Source organism: Pinus tabuliformis, chromosome 6, assembly GCF_031772625.1.
Source record: "Pinus tabuliformis cultivar Carrire ecotype Pingquan chromosome 6, CPIR1, whole genome shotgun sequence".
Taxonomy (NCBI): Eukaryota; Viridiplantae; Streptophyta; class Pinopsida; order Pinales; family Pinaceae; genus Pinus; species Pinus tabuliformis.
In genome coordinates, this window is record NC_142292.1 from 303,878,863 (window position 1) to 303,897,017 (window position 18,155).

Below are 18,155 nucleotides of genomic sequence, written 5' to 3' on the forward strand. Positions count from 1 at the left end.
AGTTTAAAGTGAAAAACCGGTTATCAAGCATCCAAAGTATTAGAAAGATGACAGTTGATGATGAAGATTCAGTATATGTTCATGGCCTTCCATATGATTCTACTGAAGATTCCATTCATAAGGGCCTTTGAGATTTATGGCACTATTATTGCAGTAAAGGCTCTATCCAGATATTCATATTCCAGAGTTGCCTCATCATGTATCCTTATCCGAGATAGTTGGGATTCTACACATGTGAATTTGACATCAATACACATCTCTTCTCAAAACGGTTATTGCTTATCAACGTGAGTTTTTTTGCTCTAATATCACTGTTAGTCCGGCAACATATGGCTTTTATTTTGAAGCAGATATTGGTCAGGTCCACTGGTGGTCCCTGGTGCCAGACCTAATATCAAAGGCATCATACACTGCATTATAAGAAATTATCAAGATGCCAATGTTTCAGGAAAACTTGGGCAGCAGTCCTAATTGCCAAGCTTTACTGTTTATGACCATTATTGTCTTGATTGTGATAAATCCTACGCGGAGAGCCTGATGATTGTAAATGACCGAGAGTTGGGGGTAATTGCTATGGCTTTGTCACTTTTACTAATCCCAGAGCTGCAGTTAATGTAATCAATGACATGGATGCAAAGGCAATTGGTGGGAGGACTGTAAGAGTGAATGAAGTAAAGAGTAAGTCATCAAGGGCCACATTTGCTAGAGAAAATCACTTTGGGGACAGGATCAGAGATAGAGACATAGACAAAATACGGGAGGAGAATGAGCTGTTGAAACAGTAGTTACAGCTATAGGGAAGTCAGAACGAAGATAGGCCCTCCATTTTGGGAGAACAACAGCAGTAAGAAGGGCCTCCAGCAGACAAGGAAACATCTGATGAACAACAGAGCACACCCAAGGAAACCACAACATAGGTCAATGAGAAGGAACCCCCAACCAAGCAGACCAAAACAGTTGAAACGATTTCTACAGGAAGCCAAAACTCAACTACAGCTCTGTTTCTACAGGAAGACAGAGTCTGTTTCTACAGGAAGACAGAACAGTTTCTACAGGAAAGTTTGAAAAGAGGGAAGCCAAAGGAGAAATCGGCTGAGATGCTAGCCAAGAAAGTCACCAAAGCCATCAAAGACAAGGGGAGAGATTTGGTTGCTCAGAGGATGAGCAACACTTTCAGTAGGGGGGTGATGATGAGCCCCAAAAATGGACAAATATTTGGGCTCATTCAACCTCCTAATGTGACTTGATCCACCATTCTCATTTGTTTATTGCATGTTTTTGATTATTTTTATGTTAATAGAGTGAATTTGGTTAGTCATTATGCCAACAAGTCTAATGGGTGCTTTGTGTAGCCTTGTTGGTCAACTTGGAGACAAATTTGAAGGTCTTAATGAGCACTTGGCAGTCAAATTCGTGGGAGAACAAGCTAGAGGATTTGTAGGAAGGTGTCCCCCTCATTTATGGACCCTTACCTCGAATTCTCCACCATCAGCTCGGAGTTCAAAGGCCACCAAATTAATGAGCACAATGGCAGCCAAGCAAGTGAAGTTGGACTGCTGTTAACTCCAAGTCTTGGGCAGCCAAGTCCCTAACTTTTAGGAGGACTGTTGGGTCCTCAAATTGAATAAATAAGAAGGCTTGGGGCCTCATTTTGGTTAGCTAGTGGTTGGTCATTTTTGTTAGCTAGTTGGTAGTCATTTTTGGTAGCTAGTAGTTAGTCATTTCGTAGCAGCTAGTTAGTCAATGTGGTTTTAGCTCTTTGTAAGCCAGTTTTGGCATGACATTAGACTTTTGATTATGAATAAAAGCAAGCAGTTTTGGATCAGATTTTGAGTTTTTAAAGGAGCCTAAAGCTCTCGGGGTTGGGCCCAACCTGAGAGCTCAGGCCTCCTTCCTTTGTATCAACATTGTTTCTTTAGCATTTCGTTTCCATTTTCCTTTACATGCATTTGAGTATAGCTACTGATTTAGATTTCCTGTAGAAGTCAAACAGATTGGTTTTATTAGTTAGAAATGTTGTAGTTGTTTGGAAGTAGGCTGATGCATTACTTAGATCCATTCATGCACTTTCATATTTAGCATTGCTTCTTGATTCCACTGCCATGCATGAGTTTCCTTCACAATTTATATTGCTGTTCATTGATTTTATGTCACAGGTAGCTCAGGTTGAAGCATTCTCGTTTTGGTGACACTCACAAGCATTTGTTTCATCTACACTACTTTCTCTTGTTCCATCACTTCTTCCTCCACGTTGATCACACCTGCAAACACATCTTTGATCCCTGCTCCGCTCTGTTATCTCACAAAGCCTTTCACTCCTCACGTACTTCCATTCTCTAGCCCTTTCGTTGACATAGCCCTTTACCTTCCAACCTACTCCCTACACTCACTTCCCATCCCATTCTTTCACTTCTAAAGCCATCACCAGCCTCATTCCTACCTTACACATCTCCCTCTACCATTTCATCATCCCTCCATCACTCCAAACACTCACGGTAGGTCATCCTGTAGCCATTTTTAGACACCCTGTAGAAAACAGAGTATCCTGTAGGACCCTCCACAGCCATCCTGTAGGAGGCCACTCTCTCGGTTGCTGAGCATCTGAATGCGAGGAACCTCTGTGGATGGATGCTAAGGATCCCTAGGGACCTCTCCTAGCCTCCCCAACCTATCCCATGCTTTCCTTCCTTCTCCATCCCATCTGCACAACCAAACCCTAGTTAGCACAAGATCACCATCATTCCACACACTTAAAAGAAAAATACAAAAACATAACTTTCATGATGCAAGTAGTTTAGATCCATGCATTTTCATTTATTAGAGGTAGTGACAGCATTGGTAGAAGTTGCATTTACATTCCATGCATTGTAGAGGTCAGACTAGTTAAATTAGGGTTTCCTAGGTTTACATGCTTTGATTTGCTTTCAGTTCATTTTTGTCAAGTAGAGTAGCTTTCCTTTGAGATTAGCTTTCATCCATCAATTAGCAAGCTTCTTCTGAGAGCCTATAGAAGTTGGCTTGAGCCCTAGCGGACTTGTGCCAGCTGACCAAGTGACAGCTGCGAAAAGAGCTAGTACTTGTGCATATAGCACCGTCGCTTCCAAGTTTGTACGAACTACCGGGTTGATAAAATGAGAGACAGGAAGCCCCAGGAGTTGTAGCATTATTGCTACAATACTGGAGCTCACCATTGACATTGGGAATCCATCTCCATGGATTACATGTCAGGCCTTCCTTCTACTAAGCATGGAAATGACTGTGTTTTTTTTATCATCAACAGATTCTTAAAGATGGCCATTGTGACTGCCTGCAAGAAAAATATGACAGTGGAAGCTACTGCTAAACTCATCTTTGAAAAAGTGTGGGTACACTTTGGGATCCCATAGTCTATCATCTCAGATCGAGACAACAGGTTCCTTAGTACATTTTGGTTCAGTCTCTGGTTGATGCTAGACACCAAGCTCACTAAGTCCACAACTTTCCATCCCCAAACTGATGGCCAAATAGAGGTCGTCAATAAGATGAGCGTACACATTCTGCATGTGTACAACTCAAAGAATCTAGGCACATGGGATGAGAGCCTCCCCTATGTCCAACACACCTATAATTGAGCTCTCCACAACTCGAATGACCAAAGCCCTTTTTAGGTGGGCTTAGGATTCCAACCACTATGTCCCATTGATGTGGCCATGCCATTTGTAGCTACTTAGGTAGATTCAGCTGATGTCCAGTCCGAAACTGATAAGGCAAACAACTTCATTAAGCACATCCAACATATTCATCAGCAGGTCCATGACATTCTGGAGAAATCAAATTCCAAGTACAAGCAGCGACATGATCAACATCGGGTTCCACACAAGTTTTAGGTGGGCAAAAATGTCTGGTTGAATTTGCAAAAGGAATGCCTTACGAGAGCCTATCAGAAACTTAGACCACTTCGATATGGTCCTTAAACCACTACCAGGGATGTGGGAGACAATGCATTTGAGCTCAACATTCCCCCATTCCTTGGCCTACACCTAGTGTTCAATGTGGACAGCCTTCAACCATACTTACCACCATTGCTCGATACATTAGACGTTGTGGAACAGATCAAACCTACAGAGTTAAATCTAGATTGCATGACACAAACCACAACTGATCAAATCATGGACACACATATCAAGCACACTCGCTAGCAGAAGATCCAACTATATCGAGTTGTTAAAGCAGGCCAACTCCTCCACTAGGGCAAGTGGCTCACGAGGGACCAAGTTTAGCAGAGGTTTCCTCATCTCATGGAGGAAATCAACGTAATGGGGACCATTTCTTCCTAAGGGGGGAGGAATGATCCAAGTGTATATTGGTGGCCACCCGCCAATTTCACTTGGACCCCCACCATTGTTTCTTTTAGATTTCACTTTCCTTAATTGTAGCACAATCTACTATTTTTAATAGTTTTTCGAGTCCTAAACTTCCAGAGCTATTTTGAGGCCCTGAACGATGTTTTTTTGGCAATCTACCCCTAGGCATCCTTGGGAATCCATCTCTCTGGATTACATGTCGCAACTTCCTTCTACTAAGCATGGAAATGACTTTGTTTTTGTGGTTGTCGATAGATTCTGGAAGATGGCCATTATGGCTGCCTGCAAGAAGAATATCATAGTGGAAGCCACTACTAAACTCTTCCTTGAACGAGTATGGGTACACTTTGGGATCCCACAGTCTGTCATCTCATATCGGGAAAACTGGTTCCTCAGTCCATTTTGGTCTAGTCTCTCATCGATGCTGGACACTGAGCTTACTAAGTCCTCAAATTTCCATCCCAAAACTAATGGCCAGATAGAGGTTGTCAATAGGATGATCACACACATTATGTGCATATACAACTCAAAGCGTGCATGAACATGGGATGAGAGCCTCCACTATGTCCAGGACAACAATAACCAGGCTCTCCATTGCTCGAATGGCCACAACCCTTTATAGGTGGGCTTGGGATTCTAGCTACTATGTCCCATTGATGTGTCCATGCCATTTGTAGCTACCCAGGAATATTCATCTCATGTCTAGTCTGAAATCGATAAGGAAAATGGCTTCATTGAGCACATCCAACATATACTCCAAGAGGTCCATTACATTCTGGAGAAATCAAATGCTAAGTACAAGCAGAGACATGATCAACATCTGGTGCCACACAAGTTTCAGGTGGGAGACAAAGTCTGTTTTCATTTGCAAAAGAAATGCCTTAGTGATCCTATCAAAAACTCAGACCACTTTGATATAGTCCTTACACCATTACCAAGGATGTGGGAGACAATGCATTTGAGCTCAAGATTCTCCCATATCTTGGCCTACACCCAATGTTCAATGTGGACCACCTTCAACCTTAGTTCCCACCATTGCTAGACACATCAGACATTGCATAACAGCTCACACCTACAGAGTTAAATCTAGATTGCATGGAACAAGATACAAATGATCAGATCATGGATACACAGATCAAGCACAATGACTAGAAAAATATTCAACTGTATCGAGTCATCAAAGCATCACAACTCCTTCATCAGGGCAAGTGGCTCACCAGGGACCAAGATCATCAAAATTTTCCTTATCTCATGGAGGAACTCAATGCAATGGGGACCATTACTTCCTAAGGGGGGAGGAATGATCCATGTGGATATTGGTGGCCACCCGCCAATTCCACTTGGACCCCCACCATTATTTCTTTTAGTTTTTCAGTTTCCTTAATTGTAGCACAGTTCACTATTTTTAGTAGTTTTTCGGGTACTAAACTTCTGGTGTGGTTTTGAGGCCCTTGTCAGGCGGAAAGAGTCGTTTGTGCGGACACAACCAACCTCCCTAGGAGCCTAAGACTCTCTAGTGACAAACAAGACAAACAAGAGCAATCCTTCTCTAAACATGCATTTACTATACGGGAAATCAAGTGTTTAGATCCTACCTGTAATCCAACGCTGTTGTAGCAGTCCAGCTCCGCTGATCCGGATGAGCTCCTCCTTCAATTTGAAACCTGCATACACTAACAATCAAACGATTAAATAGCACTTGATAATCTCATAGAATAAAACATATTTAACACATAGACCAAGGAGTACATGAAACAACTCATAAATGACAAGTTATTGAGAAGAATGGACTCATTTGCATTAATAGGTAATAAAAGGAACAAATACAACCTGAGCCTTGGTGTTGTGCAAGTCCCTCCCAGGGTCCATCAAGAGTTCTCCTTTACTTTGACAAATCTCACCCACTTCCAAATAGAACAAGCAAAGATGGCAATCTCTCCTTACAAGCTTCTAAATGGGAGTCCTAATTCCTGCAGCATTTACCCTTAGAAATGTATAGCTTTCAACCTCCTCTCCTTCTGGCCCAATGCCTATATTTATAGTGCTCAAGAGGAAGTTAATCAGGTCCACCATCAATGGGATAATCCCCTCTTTGGATGGGATAGCTCCCCTATTGATGGGATAAGTTCCTCTTTGGTAGGAGTGTATGAACCATCTGGAGGCGCTCAATACACGTCGAACAACCTTCTAGAATGCTCTAGAAATGACCACAAGTGACTTTTTAAAGATGAAACTTGCGCATTTTAACCTTTTCAGGGGGACGCACCTGCACCTTTACATACAGAGCGTCCAAAGACGCAGCTTTTGTGAACATTGGGTGCGTCCCCGCAGGTAAGGTTGAGAGAACCTGCGTCCCCAGAGATAAATACATTTAGAAAGACTTTCTCTCTTTTTTGGAGTTTGACATGGAGAGCAGAGGCATAAGACTTGCCTAAGAGGGTAGCATGACTGTTGATAGAGTCATCCTAACTGTAAATGGTCATGGTGACATTTTTTAGTGTAACAGATTGCCCCCTAAAGTGCGAAGCCTGAAATAGATTAGGGTTTTGTATTATCTAGGAAGGGTGAAGCACTTTATCATTTCAAAGATTATCTCGTGGAGAGCCTGGTCAGAACCTGCAATTTTCAACACAAAATACATGTATAAGATTATATCATCACTGAGGTAGGCATTCCCATACTCAGATTAAAATTTTAACTAACAGACTAACTACTCTGATACAGGAATGATCTTTCAGTACATCATAATCATAGACTTTTGTAGACACAGTATGGGCACAGCCATCTGTTTATGATTAGTCTACTTAGATAATGAATACAAAACTCCTCGCAGCCTGGATGGTGGAAACTAGATCCAGGGTCTTCATTTCTACTTCTCGAATTGGTACGATTCTAGCCATGCGAATAAATGAGTTGATGTCGAACATGGTAGAAACCACTTGATTACCAGTCGATGATGTAAACTGTTTACAAGTGTGAGAGAGACCACCAGTAATGTCAATGGTTCTCAAAGTACCCAGTACAATCCATGAGATGTCAATGAATGAATTTATGTCGAACATTTCACGGAATCCTTCGATCGAAAGTCAATGATGTAAACTGACGTCAAAGGCAAGAAACCTGCCATTGATGCATGCAGACTTCAAGGTACCGACGATTTCTAAGTCATCTCTCTAGATAATGTGCTGATGTCGATAGAAAGAGACCCGTTGCATGCAAGCCCGCAACACGAAATCATTGTTCAAGTTGAAGAAATGTTGCTGTAAAGACTGACTCAGGGATGGTCAAATGGATGACAAGTATTTTGCAGATGAAAGTTTTGCTTGCAGACCTCTTGAACACATAACGACACGACAGATGGCTTGGTGCAGAATAACTCGAAGTTAATCCCCGGAACCCGGCTGAAGACTTTCAAAGTGGTTTGATCAACTGTGAGGTAAAGGATTTCCCAACCCAGGTGAATGAAAAGTGTCGTGTTCAAGAGTGGTAATAAAGTTTTCTTCTGAGACAAAAGGTAACAAATAGGCTCATTCTTCTCTCTTTCCCCCCACCATTTCTGGCAAGTACCTCTTTATTTTTAGCAAGCTTGAGGAGGATAACATATGCTTGATTATAAGCTCATCCTTCGGATGAGTCCAACCTAGTTTTGATTCGAACCCTAGGAAGGAGTGGTTCGTTCCTGTTTGTAATTGAACAGGTCCTTTACTGTGAAATGTTTAACGAGCCCAGTATAGGAGAAACTCGGCTTTTTTCAATTTTAGAGAGTCTGAAAAACTTAAGAAGACTCCAAGTTGAACTTTTTCGTAGATTTGTGTCCCTCAAGCCCGAAAAAGTATAAAATAATACCTGGGGGAACCGCTTGATCTCGCGACCAAGGAGTACTTTCATAATTAGTGTCACTGACCTGAAAAGTAAAAAGCGATCAAGGACACGTCGTTTTATTTCCTTATCGAGTTTGAAACGACAAAAACCTGCCAATCTTTTCCTGATTCTACGGTCAGAAAAGAGCTATAAGGGGACTGTCTTTTAATTCCGTTTTAACGAGTGTAAAAGAAACGCTCAGCAATCTTTTCATTTTTTAGGAGTCAGAAAAGGGCTTAAAAGATGACTCTGATATTTTGGTTCATGAAAAAATGACAATTTTCCCTCTAAGTCCCTTTGTCCTGCACAAAAGCAACACATTACTCATACCTGTTTAAGATAGGCAAAAATACATCGAAAAACATCTTTCCATGGAGAAAAATGAACAAATTCATCCAAAAAACCTATAAAAAGATTTTTTACAATATCATTTTTACCATTTTACTGTTGAGGTTGAAAAAAGAGCTTTTGGCAAGAAACTTCCCATGGTTGCTGCGGAAAATCCGATCGTCAGAATCGAACGCCGTCTCTTCCAGGTATTTTACAACATCCTACTCTTCAATTTCATTCGATTAAAATTGTATTTTAGGTTTTAGTTTTGTTTTTTGGGGGGGTTTAGGTTTCAAAATGCGCCCTTTGGTGGACGCAGGTGCCCTTCGGGTGACCTGCATCCCCCGACTTTTTCCTATACAGGAAAATGGTCGGGGGACACAGCCCACCTTCAGGCCAGCTGCGTCCGGACGCCCTGTGTTGTAAACGCAGGGTGCGTCCTCCGTGAAAGGCGGATTTTGAAACCCCAATCTCCACAAATAACCATTCAAATTTCCCCAAATCAGTTCTAATCATTGTTTCTTGGTGTGTAGGGCACTCACCATGTTGGATTGGAGAGAAAGAGAGCACGAGGACGTTGATTTAGCTGTAATTGAACATCAACCTTCCATTGATGCCCTAAAAGAATGCGGGCTATATAAATACTGGGCCATACCTGGCATGAGGGCTCAGGTGAGATTCTTAGAATGGCTGGTTGAGAGATGGAACGTTCAAGAGCAATGCTTTTACATAGGAGGGCACCAGCTCGAGATAGAGCCCTCTGATGTATACTTTCTCACTGGCTTGCAAAATAGAGGCGAGCAACTCAATCTAGCCGGGACTAGGCCGGGTGGCCAATCCCTTGTTAGTCTCCGGGAAGATTGGTGCACACCCGGTGCACACCATTCGAAAGGTGTGGAAATAAAACACATCTCTCTGCGTGAAATCAAAGTTATAGCATTCACGGTTACCAGAATTTGCGGCGCAGCTGCTTTACACATTGCTTCCGGGTCCCAAATGCGGATGGTAATTGACTGTTACCAAGGCACCATTTTCAACTGGTGTGATGCTGTGTCGGCTAATGTGAAGAGCCAACTGACTAAGGCAAAGAACGGACGACTGAAAAATTTTGGATATGGGCATTTAGTCGTGAGATTTGCCTTAGAGAGAGTTCTGATGCTGATCCCTTAGCAACTCACTGTTGATATCTTGGGTCCCCAGGAGCCAAAGCTGGTACGATGGGTTGCGGTGATGGCCCGGCATCCTGACGAGGGCGCGACAGTTGTTCGATTTTCTGATAGTTACTTTCACTGGTTAGAGGACCAGGTTTTCTCGATCCAGGACTTTCCGTATGCCGGAGTAGATTTTCGAGGTGATCCGGACATGGTTCTTCCACAGGGAGAACAATGGGATGACAGAGGTACTTTATTTTTCACAAGTTTTCAAATTATGTATTTTTTGTTTTTTATATATATCGTCTCAAAACTGACAGTAAAATTTTCAAAATGCAGATGTTGGTCCACAGCGCCCAGCCAACCTCTGGCCTTTTGAGAGGAGACATCCAGTTGCACCGGTACCGGCCCCACAGGACGCGGCTGCAGAGGTACTAGCTGAGTTGGAGCATGATCTAGAGCGTCTGATGGCGGATATGCCTGAGACTACTATGGATGATATTCCTATCAAGCTTCAGTGCTATGTAGTTGCAGTCCCTGGACCGTTTAGGAGATTTTTGCGTAAGGTAGCCCATGCAGTGGTGTCGTATAGGGAGCACCACCAGTGATTGGCTAGTCACTTTGTAGACACATGTGACATTTTTGACTTTTTGTACTTTATCATTTTTGCCGATCATAAGGTGTTTTTCAACCTATGATCGAAGACGATGTATATTTTTTGACACACTCCTATCTATATATATATCACTATTACCGACTTATCTTGTTTAACATATGTGATGAAATGCTTTTTAAATTTACTTGCATGATTTATCGTAAATGTCTGTCCAACACTCGAGAAGCAATTGCATCTGCTAATGTATTTAAAGACCTTGGAATATGCTGATATTCAATGTAATCAAATTCACGTTCCAAGAGACGCACTCTCAAAAACAACCTTAATAACACAGGATTTCTAATGGCATAAACTCTATTAAGCTGTAATACAACAAGTTCAGAATCTAACCTCACTATCAAACGTCGAATTCCAAATGAAATAGATTCGGATAATAATTCAACCACTGCACTGTATTCTGCAATGTTGTTTGTTGTTTGACCGAGGCTTACCCCATGCATAGAAACTAACTCGTCAGAGGGTGAATAGATAACCCAAGCTGCGGAAGAGATATTCCGTGTACTACGACAAGCACCATCAGCAAATCCAATGTATGTTTGGAGAGGCGTCGACATCTGCATTATCAAGAGTAAAACCAAGATAAGCCAGAATAACGACGAAAACACACTCGCTAAGCTAAGCACACTGACTAACTAACAAACATACTAGCTAGAAAGAAAACCTAACCTAACTAAAACTTCTCCATACCCACCATTTTAAGCATAATACCTCTTTAGGTAAAGTCCATTTCTGGGTTTACCCAAAGAGTCCCCATCAAAATCTACCAGCTCATAAGCCCCTTTTGCTAGCTTTCGCTTTACAATATAGGGTCCATGCCACATAGGAACGAATTTTCCAGCACCTAGCTTATCGTTAGCTTGATCATATAATAGCACTAGGTCTCCCTCCGAAAAACTTCGAGGGGTCACATTTCTATCATACTGAGCTTTCATTCGCTTCGCGTGAGTCTCGATTGCCAATGTAGCGTCACGTCGAGTCTCATCTAATTTAGCTAAGTACAATAAACGTTTCTCCTCTTCGGAAGTAGCTGGGAGTAATTCGACAGCCATTTGAAGTGATGGGATTTCGCATTCAATGGGTAACACAGCTTCTAAGCCATAAACTAGCTGGAAAGGAGTGAACCCTGTTGAAGTTTTCACTGAGGTTCGGTATGCCCATAGCGCTGAAAATAACATGTTGTGCCAATTCGACCGATGAATACCAATGGTTCGTCGGATCATGATAACCAGAACTTTGTTGATAGACTCAACCAAACCGTTGGCTTGCGGATAATAAGGAGTAGAGCTATCGTGGCGCAAACCAAGCTGGCTTGTAAGCTCAGTCATCATGATGTTTCGAAAATGGCTCCCATGGTCAGTAATGATTGCTTGTGGGACACCAAACCTAGTTATAATATGATTGAATATGAAAACTGCAGCTGTTTTGCCGCTTGCGTCGAATGTAGGCATCGCCTTGGCCCATTTAATGAAATAATCAACCGCGAGGATGATATACGCATGCCCCCGGCCGAGTGAGGGTTACAAGTAATAAAGTCGATACCCCATTTGGCGAATGGACCAACGACAATTATAGGGTGGAGAGGAGCAGGTGGTGCGTGCATCTTTCGATCAAACACTTGGCAGTTGTGGCACTTCCGGACTGCAACGATACAATCTTTAAACATAGATGGCCAGAAGTAACTAGCGCGCAACACCTTCTGAGCTGTGGCATACCCAGACATATGACCGCCACATGCTCCAGAGTGACAATCATTCAAAACCCTCTCAGCCTCTTCATGAGTTAAACAACGTCGAAAAACTAAGTCTGCCCCCCGGCGATAAAGTGTATCTCCAATAATTTTGTATTGCTGGGATTGAAACTGAATTTTTCGACGTTCCGCCTTTGAAGCTTGAGGCCGAAAGGTTTGGGTTTGGAGATAGATGATTATATCCCCGTACCACGGATCTAAAGTACTAATGAGAAACAAAGATTCGTCTGCAATGGACTCCTCTGCCACAGTCTCTTTGTCAGCACGTGAGAAATCACACATCAATTCCGCAAAAACTAAGGATTTCTTAGACTTGGACTTCTCGATCTCCAAGTCGAACTCTTGCAGGATAACGATCCATTTAGAGTACTTGCCCCTAGTAGTTGTTTTGTCAAAATGTAAAGCATAGGGTTGCAATCCGAAATAACTGTAGTTTTACGGAGAAGAATGTAGAGACGAAAACGCTGGACAGCTTGAACGGCTGCCAGGGACAATTTCTCCACATGAGAATATTTTAGCTCAGTGGGATTTAAGGTCCTACTGAGATAATATATCACATGTTCCACTCCAAATTCATCTTCTTGAACTAACACCATTCCAATGGTGGAATGCGAAGCTGCGAGGTATAAGAAGTAGTCTTGGTTGTAGTTGGGAGGATGCAACAACAGTGCATGGGTCAACGCGTGTTTAAGTGCATCAAAAGATTGTTGGGCAATCTCGTCCCAAAAGAATTGAGCGTTCTGTTTCAACAACCGTGTAAAAACTTTATTGACCTCGGCGTAGTTTGGGATGAATCGGCGTAAAAAGTTCGCTTTCCCTTGCAAACTTTGGAGTTGGCGCAAACTCGAAGGAGGAGGCAATTTGATGATAGCTTCGACTTTCGAGGGATCGACGTGAATGCCGGCTTTTGAAACAACAAATCCTAGCAATCGACCTGTTTCTATACAGAAAACACATTTGTGGGGATTCAACCGAATTCGATAATGCCTACACCTCATAAAGATTGCTCGTAAGTGGACAAGGTGATCAGCTCGATGGAATGAATGAGCAGGCAAATCATCGAGATACGGTTGCACAATGTGCTTGATATCATGAAATGCGTAAGACATCGCCGGTTGAAAAGTGGCCCCGGAATTCTTAAGCCCAAAAGGTAATTTGCAATAAGAAAATGTCCCCCATGGACAAATGAATGCCGTTTTTGGTTGGTCGGCAGGCAGAATATTGATTTGATTATAGCCCGAAAAACCATCCATGAAGGAAAACATTTCACTTCCGGCACAATCATCAATAATTTGATCGATATAGGGCGTAGGATAGTTGTCTTTTGGACAAGATCGATTGATATCCCTATAGTCGATACAGATTCTTATTGTTCCTTGTTTCTTGTTGACCGGAACAATATTCGATACCCAATCCGTTAACGGGATCGGATAAATGAAACCTGCTTTCAACAGCTTTTTGACTTCTGCTTTAATCGCAACCGCTTTTCGAGGGTGAATCTGACGCAACCGTTGCCGGACGGGTTTAGCATCCGGGTAGGTCTTTATTTCATGAAAAACAATGGCAGGATCGATTCCCAGCATTTCCTCATAAGACCAGGCAAACACATCGCGGAATTCTTGGAATAGGGCCTTGTAAGTGTGGATTTCATCTTCTGTACTTGCGGCACCTATATGAATGTTCTCCTCAATTCCGGGCTTCACTGAAATATCAATGGGAATAGTGCGAGAAATATTCCCTAAATTCAACTCTAAATCAGAATGTTTCGTTGGATCCTGAGCGTCTTTGACATATTCAGCGGTAAATATAGATGAAAAATCATTTTCAAATGCATCATCCTTAGGTAAAAACGAAGATCTGTGATGAAGATCTTCCCATGGTAGATCGTCTACACTTAGGATTTCGCGAAGTTGTTCATCAGATGACACGACTTCGGGAAACGCTATTCGTTCTAAGGTTGAGGTGAAAAGTGATTCTTCACTGACCACATTCATTTGGTCGATCTCGGTCGAATGAGAGTCGGTAAAAGACATGACAGCTTCATAAGCAATTTCATATGGACTCAAAGGCATAGCATCACCGAATGAGTCTATCTCAGAGTTAGATGGGACAATCCAAGGATCATCGTAAATAATGTTTTCTGATGTAATCATATGAATTGTTGCAAATGAAGGTTCTACGCTGAGTGGAGGGAGAGGAAAAGTTCCCAGTAAATCGAAATCCTTAACTAAACCTACACCAACGTCCCTATAAGGGATTGTCGTCTTACCGACATGCTGGATACTCTCTGAAGAGGCTGGGTCGGATGAAAAGTATGTCAGCTGATCAATAGTCACGATCTTACCGTTATGTGGAAACTTAATTACTCTGAAGACCGATGAAACGACCGCCGTCATAGCATATGACCAACTTCGACCCAAAAGAAGGTTGTAGTCTAGAGAGGCATCAACCACTTCCACATCCAGACTAACGGTTTTACCTTCTACCCCTATAGGCAATTCCTATAGAATACCAAACGGACAGAACCCACGGCCATCAAAGGCCTTAAGGATGGTGGGGGATTGGTTCAACGAAGGAGAACCAAGGGATCTCCAACATTGAATCGACATAATACACATAGAAGCTCCCTCATCAATCACAGTCCTATGAATAGGCCTGTTTTTTACTATCACGGGGATTTGGAAAGCCATTTGATGAGGGAGACGTGGTGTACTATTTTCTAGATCGAAGATTATTAGGTTCGGGTCCTGAACATCAACAGCTCCTATAGCCGACAAAAGTAATTTTCGTTATGTTGGGCATGATTGCAGCACTTCTAACGCCGACATTGCTGAGGGTGAAACAGCTAAGTCCTCAACAATGTTGTAATTCTGGGCTGCTCTTGCATGTGGATTGAAAGCAGACCTTCGAAGTACACCCTTGGTGGGCGGTTTAATTACTAAGTCCGGGTTAGGTTTCTCGATCTGTAGTGGATCGGAACCAGGAGCTGAGGTTGATGGGTTAGAGTGAGAAGATTCTGCTTCCTTACCATCAACAGGATTCTTACTACCATAATCTTGCGATCGAGTCGCAATCCTCACATGAGACATCATCAAAATGGGTTCTTCACTGGCGTTCGAGGAAGAACCTATCATCTTATTCTCCTGCTCCGGAAATGGATTTTTTAACACGGCAGGAGTGGGAGAACCTTTGACTATTTTCACAACCTCGGCCCGATGAGGGCAATCTCTCGTAAAATGATCCTCTTCACAAATAAGACAAGGATATCGAGGTTTGCGCTTTTCGTCATTGGTTTCCGACTTTTCTGTTTTCTCCTTTGGAGCCTTGTCTGCTTTAGCCTTCTTCTTTCCTTTCTTCTTTCCGCCGTTTTTTGATTTGGCCGTAGATGACTCTACAGCGTGAATATTGGTGGTAAGTTCAGGAGAAGACTCTCCTGTCGGGGAATCGGGCAAAGTGATAATAGGAGTAGTTGAAGCCTTGGAAGACTTCTTCTTGCTCTTTGTATTCACGATACCAATCATACCATCAGCGGCATGAGATCCCGAAGGAGCAGCAGCGATTTGATTCGACTTTGGAAGATCCAGAATCTTCTCGTGTAACGTACCCGACTGAGTGTAAACTAAGTCAAGGTATTGCGCCTGAGCAATGACTTGATCCTCAGTAACTACTCCGGCCTTAGCTACATCTTCAGTAATCTTCGGTAATAATGATTTAACAAACCATTCAGCTAAGATTTGGTTCGGGATAAAAACTTTCACTAGCCTTCTTCGACGTCTCCACTCATGAATGCGATCAGAAATATACGTGGACGTTGATTGTTTTAGTGAAGTTAATAACTTCGTGCCGTTATCGTATCTGACCGGCAACTGAAAGTGAGTTAAGAACGAGGTAGCGAACTGGCTAAAATTGTAAAAAGAGGCCCGTGGTAACTCAATGTACCACTTGGCCGCGAGACCAATGAGTGTACGCTGGAAAAGACGTAAGCGGATCGAATCATCCGAGATAGAATTTGAAGCACACCAGAGGTGGTAAGTCATCACGTGATTGGACGGATCTTCTCCAGACTTACCTTCGAACTTGGGTATATCACTGGGCAACTTATTTGGCATTGGCGGCCAGAACGGAAGATATTGAATTGGATCGTTCGTTAGGCGTGTCAAGTCTGGTAAATCCAAAGTTGCGATAAACGGTAACTGCCGGTTAGGATCTCTAAAACTCTGGGTCACAATACTGTTTAGTCAATTTAGTGTTGTCTAAATTGCTAGTATTAATTGTCAACCCGGGGCTCGTAAGCTGATGAAGTGAAGGTGTACTATATGTACTTAAGTAACCTCTTAGAGTTTTCTTATCGTTGGGGGTGTTGTTGTGGTTAATTATGTTCCTAAGATGGAATGATGATTTATAAACAAGTGAGTGATGGTGTGTGTGTAGTGTGAATCCTAAATGAGTGAGAGTGTGTGATTAGTGATTTCTAACTACTTGCTTGAAAGGAAATGACTTGAAAGATCTTGAAATAACTTTGAAAGCAAATAACCACTTCCAATGGCACTAGACACCATTCATGCAGCTGCAAATAAAAGAAAAGAAAGTCACTTTTAAAACCAAAGATAAAGATTATCTCTCTCTAACTCGCTGCTTCAAACACATGTACTGTGTGAAGCACGGAAAGAAAGTAGCTTAAGTTGAATTAGAAAAGTGATTAAAAATGGGAAAAATCTGCTTTAAAGACTAGTGATAACGTTTTGCTCTTTCTAACTCTCTACTTCAGCCATATGTACTATGCAAAGTATGATTAGAAAGTAGTGAAAGAATAGTCTAGAAAGCTCTTAAAACCAAAAATCTACTTTAAAGACTAGTGATAACGTTTTGCTCTTTCTAACTCTCTACTTCAGCCATATGTACTATGCAAAGTATGATTAGAAAGTAGTGAAAGAATAGTCTAGAAAGCACTCAAAGCCAGCTGCAAGTTAGTGGTATTCTGATCTTAAAAGATAACAGTTTATGATAAAAGATCATTCATGTGTTAGCAGCTCTTTGAGAAATAAGATTAAAAATCAGCTATAAAAACAAAGGCAGCAACTTGAATCTGTCAACTTCAAATACCATTAGTTTGTAAAGCAAACATACACACATAAAAACAAATCCCGGGCTAAAAGAAACCTGCAAAGAAATAATACTGATCAGCGTGAAAGAAAAGAAATCAAATAAATGAAACTATACATGCTTAAAGGAATGCTGAATGAGAAAATAAGTAAATACTGAACATAAAATACTTTACAGAGGCTAAGATGAACAGGGGCCCTCTATTCATTCAGCCACAAGAAAACTCAGAGATCTGGAAGCTTCAAAACAGTACTATGTCTATTCCTCCATTTGCAAAAGTGTACAAAACAGAGTGCTAGAATAGCACTAAAAAAAAACAGAGTTCACAACGCTCTTAAAATTAACACAAGTTCAGAAATTACAACTGATAAAAAGTCTATTGAGCGTACGCAGACGCAGCAATTTATAGGCATTTCTAGGATAGCCTAACACGTACAGCTACTAACTGAAAAACAACTAACTGTAATGCGTAATTATGGTTCCTGGACACATCATACGGCTGCGTGGATGAGCTGGTGCTTCTGTCGTCATGGGAAATGAATCCCATGTTGGATCATGTCCCCTACCATCTGCAAAACGTGGACAAGTCACCGTTTAAGCTGACGTGACCTAGCAGCTCACAATCACCGTTAAACAACCTTTAGTTGACCGTATCTTGACCAGCTTTGACCAGGGGTAAAGATGACGTGGATGGCTGGAAAAATAGGACAGGAACCTCGAGCACGTTGATACCTAAGTGCCCATGTGGCTCATCTGGAAAACTGACACGTGGAACTTCGCGTTTAACAAAAAGGCTGCAGGATCATCAGATAGCTACGGGATCATCAGATAGCTGCGGGATTCCTGCAAGTAAGTCAAAATCTAAACAAACAGTCATCCATTAGCAAAACTTGCTTGATCATGCTTAATGACACCTAATGTAATGATCTGGGTGGTTTTATAGT

At 42.0% G+C, this 18,155-nt stretch overlaps 1 pseudogene; it reads left to right on the forward strand.

Moving 5' to 3' along the window:
* The first annotated feature begins 626 nt into the window (after window positions 1-626).
* LOC149258533 (cell division control protein 48 homolog E pseudogene) overlaps window positions 627-18,155 on the forward strand; it is a 66,576-nt pseudogene continuing 49,047 nt past the window's right edge.